The following is a 21,824-nucleotide window of genomic DNA, read 5'->3' as shown; positions in this document are numbered from 1 at the left end:
TCACTCTAACCAGCTCCAAGCTCCAGGGCAGTTCTCAGTTTCTTTTCCTAAAAAGAAACTCCAAGTCCATGCAGAATGGTGTGTGGGGTGGGGGGGGGCTAACCAGAAGGCAGACTGACCTGCCCCCAGAACGCCTAAGTGGGCATGGACTATCAGAAGCCTCTTTCTCAGACTCCCTCCTAGTGGGGACAGAATGTAGTGGTGTGCTCACTCATTTTGCCAGCTGTTCACCTTCCTCATCCCCACTCTGATTCAGTCAACTACTCCTGCCCCACGCCATGGCTGACACTGTCCTGAAAGCAGACATCCTAGATTTAAAACAGCTGTGTGTCATCAGGAGCTTCCTTGGCTTCTCTGATTCAGGTTCCCAATCTATAAAATGAGGATGATGATTTAAAAAAAAAAAAAAAAAAAACCTCAAGAGTGAACAAGTGCACTACAGGAAATTTCTATCCTTTGCACAGAACTCAAACTCTCCACAAATCCACAACCTCACACTCTGTACACGAAGAGAAGCACCCTGCAAACACTCCTACCCAGAGCCACAGGCTCACACACTGGAGGGGCCAGGGAAGCTGGATCATCCACCCGGGTAAAAGCCACCAACCAAGCTGCCCCACAGGGTGTCCCAAACTCAAGCCTGAGACCCAACAGTGACCTGGTGCCCCATCTGGCTCCCGTGCATTCCCCAGGGTCTCCCTCCCTTCTTTGCTCTGACCCTAGGTGTGGGGGGGGTGCAGCCCTGTCCCGCCTCACAAACTCAGTCGACCGTCACGCACCCCCCGCTGGAGCCCGCGCCCGCCCACCGCGCCTGGGCTGTTTAAACGCGCCAAGTTGTAGCGGGCGGGGTGGAAGCGCGGCCAGGCGCCTTCAGGGCCTGCGGAGACGCAACTCCAGCCAGGGCCGAAATAAGTTGCGCCGGCAACCGAGAGCCGGCTGCTGGGCCACCAGCGCCCCATGCCGGCGGTCAAAAAGGAGCTCCCGGGACGCGAGGACCTGGCCCTGGCCACCTTCCACCCGACCCTGGCGGCGCTGCCTCTGCCTCCGCTGCCGGGCTACTTGGCCCCGCTGCCCGCCGGGGCAGCTCTGCCCCCGGCCGCCTCGCTGCCGGCCTCTGCTGCAGGCTATGAAGCACTGTTGGCTCCACCACTCCGGCCCTCACGCGCCTACCTTAGCCTGCACGAGGCCACGCCGCACCTCCACCTGCCCCGAGACCCACTGGCCCTCGAGCTCCTCTGCAGTGGCGGCGGACATCCAGCCGCTGCTGGACAACGGTGAGCCGTGCATCGAGGTGGAGTGCGGCGCCAACCGTGCTCTGCTCTACGTACTGAAACTCTGCCAGGGCAGCAAAGGCCCGTCCATCCGCCACCGTGGCGAGTGGCTCACGCCCAACGAGTTCCAGTTCGTCAGCGGCCGCGAGACGGCCAAGGACTGGAAGCGCAGCATCCGCCACAAAGGTGCGGCCGCTGAGGGGGCGCAAGCCGCTGTCCCTCTCTTCGCTACTCGGGACCCGCGGGTCCGAGCCCTTCGCTCTGCCACTGGGGAGACTTGGTTTTGGCCCAGAGAGGGCGCTGCAGCTCCAGAGCTGTGGCAGGGACCCACACACACCCCGCCTACCCCGCACGGTTGCTTCAGTGGACACCGCAGAGCGCCCTCGGTCTCCACTGTCCTCCCAGTATGGGCCACAGAGTGCTGGGGTTCCGAGCTACGCAGGAGCGGGCGCTCCCTCAGCTCGGCAGGTCTTTGTGAAGCCCCTGGGCCTTCAGGCCCAGAGGAAGTTTACAGGAAGTCGGGAGACGGGTTGGGAGGGACGCCTTCCCTCCCCAGGCTCGGAGCCACTGGTTCCGAGTGGAGATGTGCACGTGCTGCCGGGGTGCGAGTGCACACTGGTTGGGGCTGCGCGGGTAGGTGGGGCCGCTGGAGTGGGGCGGGGCGTGGGCGCGCGGAGCTGGAACAGTGTCAGCTAGACCTGGAGCAGCCCGTTTGGATGGTGACTCCAAAGGTGCGACAATACACCTTTGGAGGCCAGATCGGGGGCACCTGATAAGCGCGGCGACCGTCTGGCGCGGTGAGAGTCTTGGGAAGTTTGGGACCCGGTAGCGTTTGGTTTAGGAGTTCAGGCTGCTCAGTGGCTGCCCTTTCCTGCGTCGGGGACTGACGCAGGCCTGGGTCGCGACCGCCGCTCACCAAATCCCCAGCTCGACCTTCCACTGCCTGGCCACAGTTCGGGCGGGGCCGGCTAAGAGAGGGTGGGGCAGGAGGAGGGGCGCCAGGGCTGAGAGGAAGCCGCCCTCCACCAGGGGAGGGCCTCGCCCAGGATTTGAGTTTCAGAGCCCAGCAGATCCCCTTCTCGTCCGAGAGGGTGGGGCGGGCAGCAGGCTCCGAAGTTGGACGACAGTGGGTTTGGAAGGTTGGTGTGCCTTGCATACACCTTCCGGGAGTGGGGACTGGCTTTGCGGGTGACTGCGCCCCAGAGGCTCCATCTATGTCCTGACTGCCCCTCACCAGCTGTGCTCGGCTCTCCTCACAGGAAAAAGTCTGAAGACGCTTATGTCCAAGGGAATTCTGCAGGTGCATCCTCCAATCTGCGACTGCCCGGGCTGTCGAATATCCTCGCCTGTGGTGAGACCTGGGAATAAGCTGGGTTGGGGTGTCTGGACTCCCCTGAGAGCCTGGTGATCTCTAAGATTGGGAGTCCTAACTTCAGCCCTCTGGGCAGGCTGGAGGGAATCCTCCCAGGGCAGATGGGGTGGGTGGGGTTGCTTTGTGCTGTTCCAGACTGTCCCTGGGAATGGGTGGGAATCCTGGGTCACAGGATCCTCTCCTGTTTGGATGAAGGGTGGGTCCTGCCTGTTCTTGAGCAGCCTCCCTCATGGGTGTCTTGGAGCTACTTCTCCAGCCTTCCAGGTTCCAGGGTCTTCCCACTGTTATTGTCATTCATTGGGCCTGGGGACTTCCCTGTCCCAGGTCTGGAGATCACCAAGTCATCTGGCTCAGCAGAGAGAGGTGCTGGGTGCTGGGGCAGGACTCTTTTGAGGTGTAACAGTGTTAGCTGGCCAGGTTGCACATCTGGGTTATCCCCAGGCTTGAGCCTGAGTGGTGTGTGTCTTGGTGCTCCTAATGTTGAAGTGCTGCCCTTCAAGGGTCTGGACCTCGGAGGGTCCATGACATGGAGCCTGGCTGGGGCAGGGTCTTTGCCTGTAGGTGTCCAGAGAGCAAGAACCCCACCCAGGGTAGACAATCTCTGGCCTCCCCACTGGCCTGGGGAGCAGGTATGAGACTCCAGGCAGTGAGGAGTAGAGGGTTGATCTGAAAAGGAAATTGTCTCTAGAGAGGAAGCTCCCCCTGTAGGGTACCTCTAGGGACATGGGAGGTGGAGGCTGCTGTTCCTAGGTCCACCCAGCAGTCCCCTCTTACAGGAAGGAGCAGGAGGGGTGGAGGTACCAGTGGTCCTGAGAGGGCCCAGGCTGCCACCTTGGGTTTATTCCCTTTGACCGGGTGGTGGGGTATCCTGGCTTCCCCGTGGGCTCTGCAGGGTGCACGCTGAGCAGGCTGGGAAATCTTGGACACATGGATGCTGGCAGGGGAAGGAGAGCCACAAGCCCAGCCCACACCTGGTCTGCCACAGTCACAGCCTCAAGCCACCCGCCCTACACACTTGAGTCTACAGGAGCACAGGGCACCTGTACAAGAGCTCCCCAAGCAGGTGTGCAGAAACACCTTTTGCTTGCTGTCACATACCTACTGGGCAAAAGATTGAAGTCCCTCTCCATCGTGGCACCCCTTCAGGCAGCTGGAACTGGACGGGATCCTCTGGGTGCCCACCTCAGACTAGTCTGGGTTCTCTTTTCTGTTTGGATGGGAGTGCCCCACAGTTTCCAACCTGCCACCCCCTGAGGCCTGCCACAAGAGAGGGGCAGAGGGTGGCCTGAGCTCAACATCTGCCATCACCTCAAGTGGCAATCTGAAGCTCAGAGAGGGATGGAGCTGCTGCCCTTCTGAAGCTCCCTGGTTCCTGCCCTGAGTGAAGGGTGCTTCAGACCTGGGCCTGCCTGCCTCTCTGTGCCTGGCCGCTTCCTTGGAGGTATTTCCATGGATCCCCTTTCTAGCCCCAACCTGTTGGTGCACAGAGGCTCTCTCCACCCACCCTTATGGCCAGTTTCAAAGGTGAGTGCACTTCATGGTCACAGATACTCCAGGGGTAGAACATGCTGTGCATGTGACTGTGCATGCTGGAACCCACTCTCACCATTTCAGAAGGGGTCAATTATTGGTTAGGAGCCAGGTTCTCAAATCTGTTGAGCAGTGGGGAGCTAAGTCTCCGATGTATGGGGGGGCATGTGTTCCCCATCCTTGGGCAGGGTTAGAGTGGCCATCTGGGTTCTCAGCATGCTCCTCCATAGAGTTCCCCCCAAGAGCCACCCCAGACCTAACCTTCCAGGGTGCTTTCAGGGCATACCAGGGACTGGAAGATGCTGTGCCCAGCTCTGTGCCTCATGGGGCTAAGACTGGTATATAGCCTGGGCTCCTTCCCAGCCAGCAGGTCCTGGCCCCCTTCCAAGTAGCAGTCTTATAGACTCTGTGTCCCCCTCTTCTCTTCCCACAGATGAGAGGCAGAGAGATGTTTACTCCTAGTCTGGGTTCTACTTTCTGTTTGGATGGGAGTATTTCTGCCACAAAAGAGGGGAAGCAGGTGGCTTTGAGAGAATACCCCTTTTCTTTTCATGAGAGTATTTCACCTAAGGCTGAAAGGTGACTGAGGAGAAGGGCAGAGCTCATCTCCAGATGCCTGGCACTGGGCTTTGGCAGGCTGGACAAGGCAGAGCCATGGGCCAAGGGGTGTTGAAAATGATACCAAACCTATGGATTGACAGAGGCGGAGGCATAGGTGGGCACTCACCACTGCCGTCTCCCTGCGCTCTGCTGTCACTGGACCCTGTCATCCTGTGGGCTGGCCCTGAAAACCCATTGGCCCCATGCCACCGTGCCCTTATATTGCTGGGTCTATTTCACATACCATGTTACAGAGGGAAGCAGGGTATCCTGGGCAGACCCCAGCAGATGTGTGAGGGCAGGTGTGGGGGATACTGTGGCTCCCAGAGCTGGGGGAGGGAGCACTGAGCTGGGCAGAGCCAGCTGAATGCGGAAGAGAAGCGTCCTTGCAAGGACAGGACTCCATGCAGCAGCCCACCTCAGGATCCTGGATGACCTGGGGCAGGGACCCTCCTTGACCCCTTCCTCACTAAGCTCATGGGTGTGGTGAGGATCAACTCTTTCTGGCAATGGGAGGACTGAACAGGAGAGGAAAGTGGATACTCTGAAAGCCCATGCAGCCTCTGAGCCAGCAGCCTCTTAACCAAGTAAGAAAAAACCTCTGTACACTGGAAAATAATCAATGACTTTTTTTCTTTTCCCTGGGGCAGCAGGACCTGGAGCCAGGAAGGGTAGAGAAATGCCAGAACTGGGGCCACACACTCATGGCCACCGCTCTGTGCAGAAATGTGTGAGCTGGGTGCAGAGCTCCAAGCTTGAGCATACACAGCGCCACACATTTACACATGGTGCAGGGGGGACGCTGAGGAGAGAAATGAACCATCAGGGCTGAGGAACAAAGGGTCAGGGCTATCAGTGCTCTCGGGCGGCCTGTGGCTCCCAGGCCTGCAGATTGCAAGGGACCAGCAGTCTCAGACAGACTTCCCCTGAGCTGGGCTCTTCATGGTGCTAACAAAATAGCAAAGAGGGGCTGGGGCTGCCGCTCAGTGGCAGAGTGTTTTGTGAGGCCCTAGTTTCACCAGCACTGCAAAAGAAAAAGAAAAGTGACTTTGCTTGTTGATATTGCTGTAAGTTTTCAGGACCGACAGAGGAGATGGGATGTCAGCCAGACACATTGAGAGGGACCTGCTCCCTGACTGCACACCCACCAGGACCAGCCCCATGATCCTTGCCCCAGGCTGTATGCACAATCCCAGAAGACTCTGGGGACCCAGGGAAGGAGCTGAGGGTCATAGCTCAGGCATCTCCAGGGCTCCCTGCCACAGGGTGGGCACCCACACTCAGGCTGGGCAGGCAGAACAGCCCACACTCTGCTGTCCTCACAGGCTATGCCTGCAGCAATGAGGCCCCTGGGCCTTGGCCCAGGCCCAGGAGGCTGATGTCTAGCTCAGCCTTAATGTTCTCCTCCTCCTGCCCAGAACCGGGGGCGGCTGGCGGACAAAAGGATAGTGGCCCTGCCCCCTGCACGCTCCCTGAAAAGGAACGGAACCCCAGCTTTTCTGCCAGTGATGGTGACAGTGATGGAGGTGGCCCAGCCTGTGGACGGCAGCCAGGCTTGAAGCAGGAGGATGATCCGCATGTCCGGATCATGAAGAGAAGGTACTTACTCCAGATCTGGGCCAGGAGGCTCAGGCTCCTGTGGAAGGGGGCACCAAGACCAGGGGTCTTCTGGAATGCTGCTGTGGGGCGGGGGTGCAGGCAGAGGCTGTCCTCTCTCCTGAACTGGCGCCCTGGCACCTTGTTCTGCCTCAGCCATGCCATGGTCACTTCTGGGTAGAGGTTGGCCAGCAGAGAGACTCAAGGTCCGGTACCCACCTGGGCTGACACCCACAACCTCCCAGAAATTTGTTTTCTGATATGGGCCTCGTCCTGCCAGCACCTAGGGGTGGGGTGTCTGTGAGTAAGGATGGTGGGGGCTGTGGTGCCTGGTGTTGCCCGGGGCTGTTCAGCCTGCTCCTCCTCCTCATCTCTGGGAGGCCAGAGCATCTCAAGCCCTGGGTTTGTTCAGTGGAAGCTGCCACCAGGTTGAACTGGGCATGAGCTGCCACCCTCATGACTGCCCTGGCTTCTGGCTGGTGGGATGTTAAGAGTCAGGCCCACACCCCGCTGCTGTCTCGGTGCCAGTAATGGAGCCACTGACCCTCTTTTCTCTCCCAGTAGAGTCCACATCCACTGGGATGTGAACATCTCCTTCCGAGAGACATCTTGCAGGTAGGAGCCTGACTTGGGCAGGGGCAGCTGTTGCCATTTCTCCTGGCTCCCACCCACCCTGCCTCCCTCCTCTTTTGTCTTGTCCTCTGTCCCAGTCAGTGTGAGCCAGTGTGGGCCATGCGGTTGCCAGGGTGGTTTGGATGTGTGTCCTTACCTGGCCTGGAAGGTAGGTGGCATGGTGCCCAACTGAGATCAGGAGGCCCATCTCAGCCAAGTGCAGACTTGTGCCAGGCCTCAACAGCATGGGCAGGGTTCTAGACAGCCCACCGTGGAGACAAAGCATGCTATGACCCTCACCACTGGACTGTCCATTGGAGCCTAACAGCTCTAAGATGAGGCTGTGATTTTCACCTCTCACCCTCCCAGAGACCCACCAGGAGGGAGAATGGTGATGTGTGAGCAGGTTCTTGAAGGATGCATAGGAGTTCACTGGGAAAAGGTGGTCTGCAAAGCTGTGGAGGGATGAAGGATGGGATGGAAGGGAGGAGAATGGGAACATGGGAGGTGTGGCTCAGTGGGATGCTAAAAGGTCTGCACCTTAGCCGCTGGACCAGTTGGGCTTTGTTCTCTAAGCTGAGCCAGCTATAGAAAGTTCCTGAGCAGGGAGTGACCAGGTCTGTGTTTTGGAAAGATCCTTCTGGGGACCCTGGCAGGTTGGGGTTTCCTCACATGGATTTGGGTTATGGAAACAGGCTGGGGCCTGTGAATCCAAGACATAGAGGATAAAAAAGAAGCCCCCAGGAGGAGGTCAGGTGTCAGGGACCCAGTTCCTGCTCCCAAGGGGCAGGGGCTGGTTTCTGGTTATTGGGGCCAAGTTTTTCCTCAGGGCTTCGAGGGGAGCACCACAGGAAGGCCTGATGGGGAGCAGTGGGCACCAAGGGCAGGGAAAGCCTCTTGGGACTCAAGCTGTGGGTGCCTGGCCTCCCCAGCCCAGCTGCAGGAAGGCAGCTTGTCCTGGATCTCTGCCAGAGGTGTCATTATTTATGTCTTCAAGAACGTCTGGATCCTGGAGCCGAATTATAATAAAAACATCTTTAAACTTATTTCCACCTCATTTTGGAGTTGCCAGCTCAACTGATCATTTTTATGAACCGACATGAACATTAATGACATTTTATGAGCCTTTTACTCTAGACGCTACAGGATAAATTTGCCAGCAAGGCCTGCAGGGAAACCCAATGGCTGTGCCTCCCCTCCGGACCTGCACCTCCTTGGGGTACACCTGGCCTTGGGGTGCGGGGAGCCCCCAGGAGTCCCATGATGAATTCTCACCAGTACTGGCTGCTGCAGCCTGGGCTGTGCCTGGGAGGAAGCAGGCCTGCATTAGTGGAGACCCTGGTCCCACAGAAGATCCAGAGGGGCAAGGATGACTTTCTGTATTTCATTAAAGGGAAGGTTACAGTTCTGGAGAAGAGCACACCCCAGAGGACTAACAGCCCATCATATCCCGTCTGCTAACAGCCCCCAGTGTCTGGACAAGGAGGGCTGTGGACCGCCAGCTGCCTCACACTGGGTCACCAACTGTGTTTGTCCCATCCCGACTGTCTGTCCATCCCCATTGTCTGTCACTCTTCACTGGTCTGTCTGCCTCTTGCATCTGTCTGCCCTCTTCGTCCTTCTGACCAGTCCTGCTGGGGATGCCTGCTGCTGGCTGCAAGCAGAGGCCCAGGGCCCCTCTGCCCTGTGATGCCCCTGCAGCCTGGCTGGCAAGAAGGGCCTTCTAGGTCCCTGACCCTCTAGGGCCCCCAGCTGGTGAAGGCTTCGTGAGAGAGTTGGGGTGGGAAGGCCCTCAGGGGGGAGTCGGGTCTCACCCTTCTCCTGGCCTCCTCACAACCCTCCCTGCAGTCTTCCTGCCCCTGCCCCAGTCTCCTCCCCACGTGCCACAGCAGCCTGCTGAGGCCTTGCCTGTGTGTAGTGGCCCCACACTGTGAAGACAGGTGCAGAGCTCTCAACTCTCCAGCCTGTGTGTGAGTCTCTTGGCATTTTTTTTAAATGAACCCAGCATAATTTGTTCAGTGAGTAACTGAGTGACCAGAACAGGTTTTCAGGACTGGCCCATCTTGGGACCTGAGGAATGAACCCCCAAGGCAGGGACTTGGGTGTGGAATGCAAGGGCAGGTCCTGTCTAGCCAAGGGTGGCCCCCATCGGCCTGCACCTCGAGAGCCCGGGTAACCCCCAAGTGAGACAGAGCTGATCGCTGTCATTGAGGCTGGTCCCAGATGCAGGTGCTGCTGGGGGTCCAGGCCAGGGCTCACAGGAAATTACTGTGCTCACCTCTCCAGTCCCTGGAAGCAGGAAGTGTCTGGTGCACTGTGGGGAGCAGCTCCATGGCAGCTGCAGCCCTGTACCCGGCCAGCCCAGGCCCCTTCCCCATGCTGAGGACAGCAGTTCTGTCCAACATCCCACATCAGTGAGGATGATGGGGGATGAGCCTCGTGAGATTAATCCCAGAAAGTACTTACTCCCCACCTGCCTCCCGCCTTCATGGGGTGGGGAAGAACCTACATCTGGGTCTCTTAGGGGGCTCTGGGGCCACCCCGGAGTATCTGGTGCTGAAACTGATCTGCTTAGGGCCTGGCCCTGGATTAGCCTGGCTCCTGCCAGCCCAGGCTGGGGGCTGGGGGCTATTTAATAAGGTTCAGGGTCGGTTCCTAGGTCACTGTGAGGAGGCTCTGCTAGTGTCAGTGCTGCTGAGGAGGCTGCTCCACCACAGGTGGGCCGGGAGGGCACTGCTGGGGGCACTGGGCTTCCCTGCCCCTGCTCTGGCTGGCCTTGACTTCCTGTCCTCTCCTTCTCTGTTGATGATGGGGTTGCTCACATAACCCCAGGGTGCCCCACTTTCTCCTCCCTCTTCTCTCTGGGGCTGTGGGTGAGGGCTCAGCAGGAGGGAGAAGGGACAAAGAATCACATGCAGGGTGATTCCAAGGCCAGGCCTGGGTGCATCCTGGGGATCACAGGTGTCCTGAGCCGGCCAGGGCAGTTCTTTTTATCTACGGGACTTTGGTCTGAACCTCAGTTTCCTGATTTGGAGAAATGAGGGCCCCCAAGAGGGTGTTGCAAGTTTTAACTAAAGTGGCACGTGCCAGGTGCTTGCTTCAGAGCTGGCAGCACATGGGTGAGAGTGTGCCCTCTATATGTCTGTCCTGTGAGACAGCAGGCCATCCTGTCCTCCCTCTGAGGCAGGGAGCCAAGCACAGCACTACCTCTCTGGAGAGAGGAAGGTGGGAGGGGCTGCTCTGGCTCTGCACAGACCAGCTGGGTGCTGGAGTGGGGTTCAGGTGCCACGTCTCTGCTTTCTCTTGGCCTGCCTGCTGAGTGTGCGTAGGTGTGGCATCCCAAGCCCACAGAGGTAAGCACACACATCACCACGCTCAGTGCACGCTGTCCTCAGCCCCAAGAACCCTTGTACTCATGCTCATCAGGTTGCACTGCCAAGGCTCATGGCTCCATCCTCTGTCTTGCTCTGCTGCAGCCAGGACAGTGACCTTTCCACACTCATATCCAGTGTGCACCGAAGCCGCCACCTCGTTATGCCCGAGCCCCAGAGCCACTGTGAATTCCAGAGAGGCAGTGTGGAGGTTGGCTTGGGACCCACAGGTGAGGAGGCCCCTGGGTCCTGAGGGCGATGATGGGGCTGCCAGGGCCACAGCAGCTCTGCCTAGGGACAGCCACCCTCCCTGTGTCTGTTCAGCAGCTCTGGAAGCCTTGGCGGGCACCCAGGGAGGCCAGCAGAGGAGGCGGGAGGTGTGAGGCCGGCTATCCCCTGGGGCTCCATGTGATGGTAATTGTGTTAATCCCAGCCAGTCAGGCAGACTGGCGGCCCAGGGCGGCTCCATTGTGGCTGCTGCTGGGGTGGGCTTGGAGTTTCGAGGCCAGCTACCCCCTCCTCACAAGACAGGCACAGGCAAAGACCTTCCAGAGCTCACCTCCCACCAATGCCCACCTCCCACCAAACCCACAGGGCATGTCGGCCTGGTCCTGCTTCTCAGGGGTCCTGGGAGGGAAAGGGCCCATCCCCTGCAGCCTGGACCGCTTCAGGTAGGCCAAGAGGGCGCTGGCCCAGGAGCTTCCAGGGCCACCAAAGAGATCTGGTTCCTGGAGGCAACAGGAACTCAGAGGGAGAGAGCAGCTTGGGGACCCAGGCAGTCTCCCACGGAGCAGGTCATGAGGGGTTGCAAGATGCCACCGCCGAGAGTGGGCACAACTTGACCTCAGGGGCCTTTTGTCACATGGACCCTGGACAGGGTTGTTTCTGACAATGGCTACTGCTCTGGGAAAGCAGGGTGGGCATCACCCACCACCCTGGATACTCCCAACAGAGCCCCCATGAGCCCAGAAGGCCCTTGTGTATGGGGGTGGGGGTTCCTTCTGGAGCTGCTTTGGAGGTGGCTGAGCAAGAGGCTGATAAAATCTAATTGCCCCATCGATCGGGCGGAGCAGAGGGAGCCCCTCAGTGATTAAGATGTTCTGAGGCAGCAGGCCCTCTCCTGCCTATGTACAACCTCCTCAGGTACACAAACCTGCATGTGCCCTGTGTGCCTCCTGCAGGGCTTGCTCACCCTGTCAGGTAGCCCTCCGCACTCTACAGTGAGTGCAGGTCACATGCTGTGCATAGCAGCCAGGATGCTGTGTGTGTGTGTGCGTGTGCGCGCGTGCACCTGCCAGATCTGCAGCCCCCCGTGGGCTTCCTCTGGGCCCTGCAGTGGTCTTTACCTGTCACCATGTCTACTTCCTTCCTGTGGCCCAAGGGGGTGTCCCTCGAGCCACAGCTTCCTGGGCCCTGGACAGGAAGGATCCCAGAGGACTGAGGAGCTCAGGGCAGGTCTTGTGACTTTGAGGTCCACCCCCCGGTACGTGTGTCTGCCTCCTGTCACTGCCTACATCAGGTGTGACTCTGAGCTTATGCAGTCTCCTCAAGGCAGCTACAAGGCTGGGTCTCACTGCGGGGCACTCCAACCCCAGTATCACCTCCCCCAAGCGGTGACTCTCAAGCTCCCCAGGAGCAGAGAAGCCCAGCAAGGAGGTGGGAGTTGCCACTGTTGAAACAGGGAACAGACTGCAGAGGTTACCCTTGCTGACCCCTGAGCATGTACAGGGAGCAGGAGATAGGCAGCAGGTGTGGAGAGAGGCTGCAAGACCCACTCCCTGCCTGGTGCGCTCAGGGTGCCCTCCTGCTTGCTGGACTCTGACATGCAGCTCGTGATGCCCATGTGCACCTGAGTGCCCTCCATCTGTCCTACAGGGTCTGTCTGACCTGACCCCTCATGCAGGCAGTGGGGACTGCCCCCTGTCTTTGGGGCAGGGCCTGGGGCCAGCCAGCTAGACCAGTGGCAGTGAGGTGGCTGAGATCAATAAGTTATTAGCACCATTCTGTCAGCTATAATGTGGAGATTGATCGGTGCTCTGGCTGCCGCCACACTTCCCTAGCCTGATAAAAATGACAGATTAAAGGAATAAGGAAAAGGAATTAGGCTCCTGAGCTGACAGCAGGGCTTCCTGGGGGCACAGGTTGGGGACCCCCAAGTACCAAGGTGTCATGAAAGGCTTGAGTTACACAAGGAGCAGCCCCCATCCCCGCCACCCTGGGTCTTCAGAGGCAATAGGGTCTGACCTGGAGGCCAGGATGATGACCTGCTATCAGCAGAGCCCCCTGATGTCAGGGTCCTCAGGAGGAAGCAGAGCTTGGGGGTGCAGGGACAGGTTTGGAGACGGACCTATAGATGTGTGTGGCTTTTATTTTCATTTCATTTTTTTGGTACTGGGGATGGAACCCAGGGCTTCTTACATGTGAGGCAAACACTCTACCAACTGAGCTACATCCCCAGCCCTGTGTGCAGCTTTTGATGTGGAGATGTGATCTCTAGAGGGAATAGTATAGGAACAGGCAGACCAGGAGCCAGGCACCTAGGGTCTGTGTAGGGCAGGTCAGCTGTCCAGGGGTGACCCTTGGAGCGCAGAGCCTGGCTGGGCAGGTATGTGCTTGCCAAGGCTGAGTGCAGGAAAGAGGAGGGTCTGGGCTTTTGGTGCAGAGAGGAGGGCCCCCCTGAGCACACCCCTCGTGTGCGGAGTGACATGTGCCTTCCTGACTGACTCTCCTGCACAGCCCACCCCAGCCCTGCTCAGAAAGGGAAGGTAGTTCTGTTCTCCAGGAGAAGCTGAGGTGGGCTCATGAGCACACATGGGAATGGACTGGCTGGTCAGGGGCAGCCAGAGGCCCGTGGGGACATAGTCACAGTCACGTGTCGCACCCATCACTTCTATTCAAATGCAGCCTGGGGCCCAGGGTCAGGGCTGCCCTGTTTCCTTGCCTTGCTCCATACCTGTCATGATATCCTCCAGCCAGCTGGGCTCACCAGGTGGAAGCCTTGGACCCAGGGCTGGCAAGGCTGCTCCTGAGTGGAGGGGACTGGGGCTCACTAGACTGAGCTGGGGCAGGGGTGGGTCTTCCCCACCTGGTCTTCCCTGCCTCCTCCTCCAGTCCCTGAGACTGGGTGTGGCTCACTCCACCCTCTGCAGGTGGCTTGCTAGGCAAGAGACTGGACTGCTCCCTGCATGTCACCAGTGACTGCTCTTCAGAGAAGAAGGCCCGAAGCGAGTCTGAGTCTGAGTACCCTCAATGTGGGAGCCCAACCCAGGGAGGAGGGACAGGTCACTGGAGGAGGAAGCAGTAACTGAGTGCTTGGAAGTGTTGTTAGACCTTCCAAAAGGGGCAGGTGTGCACAGAGGAGGGACTTGGGTTTCGTAGCAGGGGTGGAAGGTCTTAGGCTTAGGGTGAGGTGTGCCTTCCCGACTTGCCTCTCCGCCTGGGTAGTATTTCAAGGAAAATCCCCTCCCTATGTGTTACCCCAATGCAGAGACTCTGCTGCTGCCAGAGCTGCGACCCAGCATGGCGCCTGAGGACCACTACTGCCGGCTGGTTTCCGCTCTCAGTGAGGCTGGCAGCTTCGAGGAACCACAGCGTCTCTACCACCTGGGCCTCCCCAGCCATGGTATGTGCCCTCCCCACCTGCCCCCCCACCTGTGTACACTCTCAGTTGCCTCTCCACCCCAGAAGAGGGTGTTGGCTTCTGACATCAAGACCAGGATTGGATCTGTCAGTGACCCCCAGCCCTTTGTGGGTAGGCGATGAGGCCTGGCTGCCCCAGGTCTTGTTCGAAGTCCCCACTTTTCATCACATTCTCAGGATCCCCTCCAGGCATGCACACAGCTTACTCAGGGGTGAGCCCAGGTGAGAGGAAGGGGTAGGGGCTTGAGTAAGCCTACCTGCCCCCTATCCAGGAGACCCTGTGGTCTGTGCCCATTCTCCTGACTCCCACAGCAGTTGGTGCACAAATTTAAGTCAGTGGACGCTGACCTGTGGTCACATTGAAATAGTGCCAGATCTTTGTCCTGCATGGGGGGCAAGCCTTCCAGAAAGACAGGACTAAGGGGCAGCTGTGTTTGGCCACCATGGCCTCCTGGATGCCTAGAGGCCCAGCTGGAGGCTGGGATGAGGCTCTTGCCCCTCTCCACTCACTGGGTCTGCTCTGTCCCTTGTGGTCATAGCCCAGGGAGCAGTCAGATACCTGTCCAGCTGCACTCTAGCCTCACAGGCTAGGCTCCTGCTAGGTGAACTTGGCTTTTATGGTAGGAGGTGGATGGGGTGCGGTGAAGGGACAGGATTTCCTCTCCTTGCACAAGGCACCAAGAGTCTGAATAATTCACCAAATGTTAATAATTTAAAAATCTTCCCTTTTAATTGCTTTCCCTGCCCTGCCTGGGACCGGCTCTGCAGGCCTATATGGGGGAGGGAGCGTGGTTGCAGCTGCCAGGGAGCTGCTGTCAATCACGGTGTGCGCTGCCCAGCCTAGGAGCCGGCTGCAAATAGCTGAGACCGCGGGCTGGAGGGCGGGGGTGCGGCCCCGCTGGGATCGACGCAGGCAGCCGCGCCGGCTAGGCTCTGCGGGCTGGCACCCAGCCCAGGGCAGACCCACCTCTGCTTTTCGGGTAATTAATTTATAAACAGAGGCGGCGGCTCAGTGGCAAAGCTACGCAAAGGGGGGTGGCGGGGACTCGAAGGCCCGGCCCTGGGCAGGAGCACAGTGCATCAAACCACTGCACGTCCCCGCGTCCAGAGATTGTGGCCGGTGTGCCTGCAAGGATGCGTATGCATGGGCCTGGTGTGGTCTTGCTGGATGCTGACTGTATGCAACCACTGCTGGATGACCGATGTGGACGGATGTTGGCGTATGCTGGTGTGGCCACGTGTACAGGTTCAGTTTCCTGCCTCCCATCTAGGAGGTGGTCACCTGGTGGAGTCTGGAGACCCACTCCTAGACTTGTCACAGTGACCTCCAGGAACTGGTCTATGCTCTCATGGATCTGTGCACAGTCCCTCCCCTCAAGGCTCCAGCCTCAGGTTCCACAGCCTTGCATACCAGCACTGGGCTTTCCTCCCACCTCACGTTCCTTCCAGGTCCTCCTGCAAACCTGTCTCCCCTGCCCTGGGGCTGCTCCTCCGGCCCCAGTGACTGACATCAGGGCTGACACACAGCAGGGATGGTGTGGAAGTGGGCCCCTGGTTCCCTTTCTCCTGGGCTCCCCTGGGCCAGTGTCCTGTGCTCACTAGGATGAGGGGAGAAGTCCAGGGAAGGCTGGGCCTCAGGGTCGCTGCTGTTGCCCATCCCCTACCCCCCCACCCCCCAGATCTCCTGAGGGTCCGGCAGGAGGTAGCAGCTGCAGCTTTGAGGAGTCCCAGTGGCCTGGAAGTTCACCTGCCCTCATCCACAGCAGGTCAGCGCCGGAAGCAGGGTCTGGCTTAGCACCGGGAGAACACTGCTCCAGCTCCAGCTGTTGCCCTGTCCTTCTCAGAGAGGTACTGGGGCTTGGTATCTGACTTCTGCAGGCCCCATAGCCTGCGCCTTCCACCCACTTACTCCTCCCGGATTGCAGCTGCACAGTCATGTGGGTATTGCCTGCTTTGGGTTTAGGGTCTGTTGGGCAAAAAGTTCCTGAGGCCGGCTGAGCTGGGTAGAGGCCCAGGAAAACATTTCCGGGGCAGTATGTACCTGGGTGCCAAGAACCCTGGGCAGGAATGTGAAGGATCACTCTTGTTTCTTTGTTGAGCAACTGGGATCCAGCAAAATCCAGGTGCCCCTGGGACAGTGAGGGGGGGTGAGGTTGGGGAAGCAAAAGGCAGAGCGGCTGGAAGTCTGGAAACCCAGCCCAAAGTAAGTCTGGAGGGGTCGGCCAGAGGACTAGAACTGGGGGAGGAGGGAAGCCCGCTTCGCCAGTTCAGACACACTATCGGTCTGGGGAGACCGCCTCCCGGGCGGGCGGGGACAGGGGGCGACCTGTAGAGAGCAGGGAGGCGCTCAGGGATAACCCCCCGACCCCACCCCCCCACCCCCCCACCCCCCCATCCCTCCACCCCCCCACCCCCCCATCCCCCCACCCCCCCCACCCCCCACCCCCCCTGGGCCTTTGCTGGGCAGGACTGATAGGCCTGACCCTATCCCTGCTCTAGGTATTCAGAGAACAAGGAATTGATGGGGAGACCTTGCCCCTGCTGACAGAGGAGTACCTGCTGACGACTATGGGGCTGAAGCTGGGGCCCGCCCTCAAGATCCGGGCCCAGGTAAGCATGGACAGTGGGCAGAGGGCATAAAGGCTCTTTGAAATCACCCAATGTCCTTGGCAGGCACCCATCCAGGCTTTTCTTTATAGGTGGCCAAGCGCCTGGGCCGAGTTTTCTACATGGCCAGCTTCCCTGTGGCTCTGCCTCTGCAGCCGCCAACTCTGCAGGCTCCTGAACAGGAGCTTACCTCCAGAGAGCAGCCCCTGTCCCCACCAACAGCCAACTCCCCCTATGGGGGGAGCCACCCACCCACTAGCCAAGCCTCACCCAAGCCAGAGAATGGAACAGCAGCAATACTCCCAGGGGCCCCAGATGCCACCCAGTCTCTGTGTTGATTTGGCCAGCAGGCTTCCCACAGTCCCAGCACAGGATGCAGTGGTACCTCCCCCACAGCTTTCTCCCTTTCAGTTTTGGATGCAGAAACACTAAGAATTTTTAAAAGGAAAAAATGTGACTTAAAAGGACTGAATGAGTTTTCAAAAACTTTCTGGGGGTGAATGCAGAGGTCCACAGACAAACCAAAGACAAAGGAGTAGAGGAACCAGGGAGCCACCTCTCTGGAGCAGGCTGCTGTGACCTGGCAGCAGAACCAGCCTCCTGCATAGGGCTGGCTCTTGCTGCCCAGGTCAGCACAGCTCTTGGTTCATCTGGTCTGTCGTGCTGTGACAATAAAGCCTGTCCACTGTCTACTGCCCTCCTGCTGCACAGTCACTGGCCTCAGGGCCTTTGGGGCACTGCAGGAGACCCTTAGTCCTCCTCCGAGAGCTGTAGATCCTCTAGCTCATCCTGGGGTCCCTGGGCCAGCTGCCACAGCTCACCAGGGTCCAGCTCCGCCTCTGCGTCTGGGCCTCCATCTGCAGGGAGAGAAAAGGCTACATAAATTCTGCTTATCTGGAGGAAGCCAGTCTTGGAGGTTAATCATCACTAATTAATCACAGCATTAATTAATTTATTGGTGCACTATAAGCTGGCTGCTAGAGCCCATGAGAACAGAGCAGCTGGCTGGGCACCCCAGGGAGGAGTGGGCCGGGCTTGCGGCTGCCCTCCCATGGCTCTGTTGCCAGATGGGATTAAGGACCAAATCCCTTGCCCCAAGAACCACTCACCTTCTGAGTTGCTGCTATCCTCCTCATCCTGGTGGTCCTTATCATCTTCTTCCTCTTTGAGCCCCTGCCGAGTTCTCAGGGACCCAGGTGTTTCTGTGAACCGAGAAGAGTCCATGATGAGCCCCCCCACCCAGCGACCACCAGCAGAGGTCCACAGGAGGGTAAGCCACAAGCTAGAGGACCACCCTTCTCTCCACTTGCAGGTGGAAGACCAAACAGAATAGTTAGAAGTAGGGATGCTTAGCAATCAGCACAGAAAACACTGAGGTGGGGACACCTCTGGCTGTGAGGTCCCACAGCCATCCACACCCTCCCCATCTCCAGGAGCATATGCTTCAGCAGGGGCAGCCCCCACCTCTCTCCCAAAAGTCTGTGGTCTCCTCATCCTCAGTACTGTCCAGGTCAAAGAGGTCTTTAAATTCCTTCCTGTCCTCATTCTACCTGTCCTCTATCTTCCGCCGTTTGATCTCTGGGAAGTTCAGATCTTCTAGCTGGAATAATCAGAACCAGAGGAGTAGGTAGGCATGGGCAGAGGGTTCAGAGAGGCCAACACTATTTCCCTCATAAGCCTCCAGCAGCCCTCAGGAGCACCCTGCTTGGCCACTTGCTACTTGACAACCTTTCTGCTCCCACATCCGTAGCATCCCTCCCAGGACAGCCAGCACCTTGGTGGCATGCTACTCCAAGAAGTAGTCTCTCAAGTCACCCCAACTCATAGCCACAGCCATGCCCAGGGTCAAAAGCTAAAGCCCTTCTTGCCTCTTCTACCTGCCTTCCTGGGGTCCACAGGCTGGCCTGTGTGACAAGTATGTGTAGCCACTCCATTCCCTCCAAGGCCCCTACCCTTGGGAGATGCCTGGTTGTGACAACTCCTGACACTACCCCATAGGATCACCACCTCCTCAAACAGCCATAGTCCTCCGATGCCCCACCCACACCACCACCAAAGTCATCCCCATCAAATCTCTGCCTGGTCCTAAAAGTCATGCCAATGTACAAGATCTGAATCTAGCTGACCCACCCGCTCCCTTGGCACCCCAGATGTACCCGCTCTTTGCCACTGATCTCCAGCTGTATCTCGCGGTCCCTCAGCTTCCGCCAGTGGCTATAGTACCTGGTGAGTGGGGTCCCCTCTTCTCGGGCCTGCTTCTCCCAAGCATCCTAGGGGTGGGGCAGTTCAGAGTCATGTCCCACTATGGGAAAACCTCAAACCCAGCCATTCCCTGACAAATGCCCTCAAGCAGCACCACCCCCACTCCAGATACCAGTTCCCTACTGACCACTGCAAGCTGGTCAGAGACACCAAAAGAGACCCTCTGGCGGTGACTGCGGATGTGCTCTGCATTCTCCTGTACCTTTTCCAACAACTGGAGCATCTGCTGGCAGTAATTGGCCACCTTGCACTCCCGGAGGAAGGACTTGAGCTGCAGAAGTGGGGGGCAATCAACCCAGCAGGCAGACAGGAAGTCCAGGGCCCATCAAAACCTCATGGCAACTCCAGGGAGGTCCAGAGCCCAAGTGCACACAAGTGGGCAGTGGGCCACAGATGAAATCAGGTTGCTCTCCAGCCTGCCCATCTCTGTAAATAAACCTCTTCTGGCAACAGCTGCACTCATTCCCTCACATGCAATGAGCTTTCTGTGGCTGCTTTTGTACTGTGGCCAAAGGCCAGTAGCCAGACTGAAAAACCATGCAACCATAAGTCCAAGAACACTTATTGAAAATACCTGTTTACCCCTACTCTAGTCCCCTATCCCTGAGACCTTTGAATCCAGCAGCAGAAGCTTCCTGACTGCCAGGCACTCCTATCTGGGACCCAGGCCACTGCAAAGTGCCAAAGAACAGCAAGTGACTATGCATGTGTGCACAACTATATGACTGCAGCCTTGCACGCACACACACACACGCACGCGCGCACACACACACACACACACACACACACACACACAACCTGTCTGGATGGGCCTCAGATGCAGCTCAGTTGTGAGCAGCAGCACTGACCCTCCCCCATGAGAGGTACAGGCCTGAGACAGGGAACAGCAGACAGAGAGCCATACTCTCATGGGAAAACATACTCTCTTGGGAGAAGCAGAGAGAAACCCCCACCCCAGCCCCAGGACCACATAGGAAATCAGTCAGGGACCAGCCCACCCCAGTGTAAAGACTTCTGCAGGCAGCTGGTCTGGTCCCTGGAAGGCTTAGACAGCCTTTCAATGGACCAACATGATGCTAGGATCCTTGGTGAGCCATCCAGACCTGTCCCAACCTGCTGAGTGACTGATAATCTCCTACACCCCCAAGACCAGTACCACACATTGTGGTCCAAGGGGTCCAGCTACAAGGCAGTGCCTGTGTGGAGACCATAAAGGATCAGGCTCTGCTACTAGCCCTGTGAAGCTGGGACAAAGACACCTCCTTTCAGTCCCTGTGTACAAAGGGCACTGAGTCCATTAAAAGATAATCGAAGTCCATCATAAAGCAGGCCCCCAGGGGATTTGGGGAGGGAGCCAACCATTGGGTACACACCTGTAAGACAGCAGGCAGTGCCAATTCAGGGAAGGCAATACTGTGGGCCTGGCCCTGCAGGTACTCCAGCATGAGGTCATACAGCTGCTCCACTAGGCCATCCTGAGGCAGCAGGGAAGGACCAACCTCATCAGGGGATGGGGCCCAGATGCTCAGAGTCCTCCAACTCAGGCTGATTAGTCTGCTCCAGGTCCAGGGTGGGGGCCACAAGGAAGTGTCCACACCTCCCAGCCACACTCAGGCTCATGGGGGCTGGAACTATGAATCCACTGGTCTCCAACCCAGGGAACCAGGAAGGTCCACACCCAAACATCATAGGATGGCAGGATCCTCCCATCCACCTCAATGCCCTCTGAGGTCCTGCTGTGACCTCAATGCAGCACAGCCCTAGGCCCATCTACAGAGACTTAGAGGGCAACTCACCAGGTATGCTTTTTCCTGCCAGTTGACATTCGATAGTTTCAGGACTACAGAGAAGTTGATGGGCCTGGAGCTCATGCGGCCGGGTCGTTTGTTGAAGTCCTCCTGCTGGAAAACCTACCCCAGCCAATCCCAGTGCTCAGATCTTAGCTCATAAGCCCATCAAGATAAGGGGTGAACAGCCAGAAAGCAGCACACCCCAAAGCCTGCAGACCCCTCCAAACTGTTTGCTTTCCAGAGATCTAGCCCCCTTTGCCTCTTCAGTGGATAGGGCAGGACCAGGAGCACTGGCCCTCCCTCAAAGTCAGGGAGGCCATAAAGACCAGTTTCAGAAGGCCAAGAAGGTGCACTCTATAAAGAGCCCTGCCACTTAACCTACCCTTCCCATCATGCAGCACTGAGGCCTGGGCCTGGCACAGCTTCAACCAGTGTTACAAGGCCAAAGCAACAACAGAAGGACAGAGCACAAGAAGATGGGAGTCTTGGGAGGGTCTGGCAGCTTACCACACCCTCCATACACTACAGGCTGTGCTCCCAAGCCTTCCCAAAAAGGGGAGGATGTGGGCACTGAGCCTGGCCTCTTGGCCTTGATATTCCTCCTCAATTCCTAAGAGACTCACACCCAAGGCAGTGGAGCCCAGGGTACATGCAAGAGCCTGGAGGGGGAAAAGGGCACAGAATGGAAGCCATGGAGAGACCCCTCATGCACTAGGTCAGGATGCTGGGCAGCTGAGCTGGGCTCCAGATAAAGATTGATCCCAGCAATAAACAATAAAGTGGTTCCTTCTGGGGGAGGCCTGACTCCCAAAGGGAACTGCTCTCAACATCCCTTCCTGCCCTCACATCAGGGGATAGTAGGCCCAGATGCCCTGCTCACTTCAGCCTCTGTGATCTGCCTTCTCAACCTACAACTGGGCATGGGAGGCCCCACAAGGTGCAGCTACAATAAACCAAGGCAGGGTCAGTGTTCTAGCACTGTCCAGGATGAAGGAGAAAAAGAAACCATGCCACAGCAGTGGAAGAGACTGGGGAGACACCTAGAGCCGGTTGGCAGGGTAGGAGGCCCTCAGTGGGGTGCCAAGGTAGAGAGGCCACAGCAGGGGCAGTTAGGAATCACACCTGGCTGTCACAGGGAAACAGATGTGGCTTCCACAACAGCTTCACAAAGCAC

At 58.1% G+C, this 21,824-nt stretch overlaps 1 long non-coding RNA gene and 1 pseudogene across 2 annotated transcripts; one reads left to right on the top strand and one right to left on the bottom strand.

Moving 5' to 3' along the window:
• The first annotated feature begins 864 nt into the window (after positions 1-864).
• LOC144255996 (sterile alpha motif domain-containing protein 11-like) lies at positions 865-17,220 on the top strand (annotated as a pseudogene). The gene is made up of 10 exons (XR_013344030.1): positions 865-1,457; positions 2,531-2,622; positions 6,192-6,372; positions 6,934-6,984; positions 10,458-10,582; positions 13,502-13,633; positions 13,840-13,974; positions 15,671-15,928; positions 16,491-16,601; positions 16,691-17,220. The product of XR_013344030.1 is annotated as a sterile alpha motif domain-containing protein 11-like (transcript).
• Positions 17,221-18,070: 850 nt separating this feature from the next.
• On the bottom strand, positions 18,071-19,072 carry LOC144255698 (uncharacterized). The gene is made up of 3 exons (XR_013343889.1): positions 18,988-19,072; positions 18,755-18,868; positions 18,071-18,198 (listed from the first exon to the last, which is right to left on the bottom strand). It is a non-coding gene; the product is annotated as an uncharacterized LOC144255698 (long non-coding RNA).
• Positions 19,073-21,824: the final 2,752 nt, after the last annotated feature.

Source organism: Urocitellus parryii, chromosome 7 (assembly GCF_045843805.1).
Source record: "Urocitellus parryii isolate mUroPar1 chromosome 7, mUroPar1.hap1, whole genome shotgun sequence".
Taxonomy (NCBI): Eukaryota; Metazoa; Chordata; class Mammalia; order Rodentia; family Sciuridae; genus Urocitellus; species Urocitellus parryii.
This window is presented reverse-complemented; position numbering and strand designations above follow the sequence as displayed.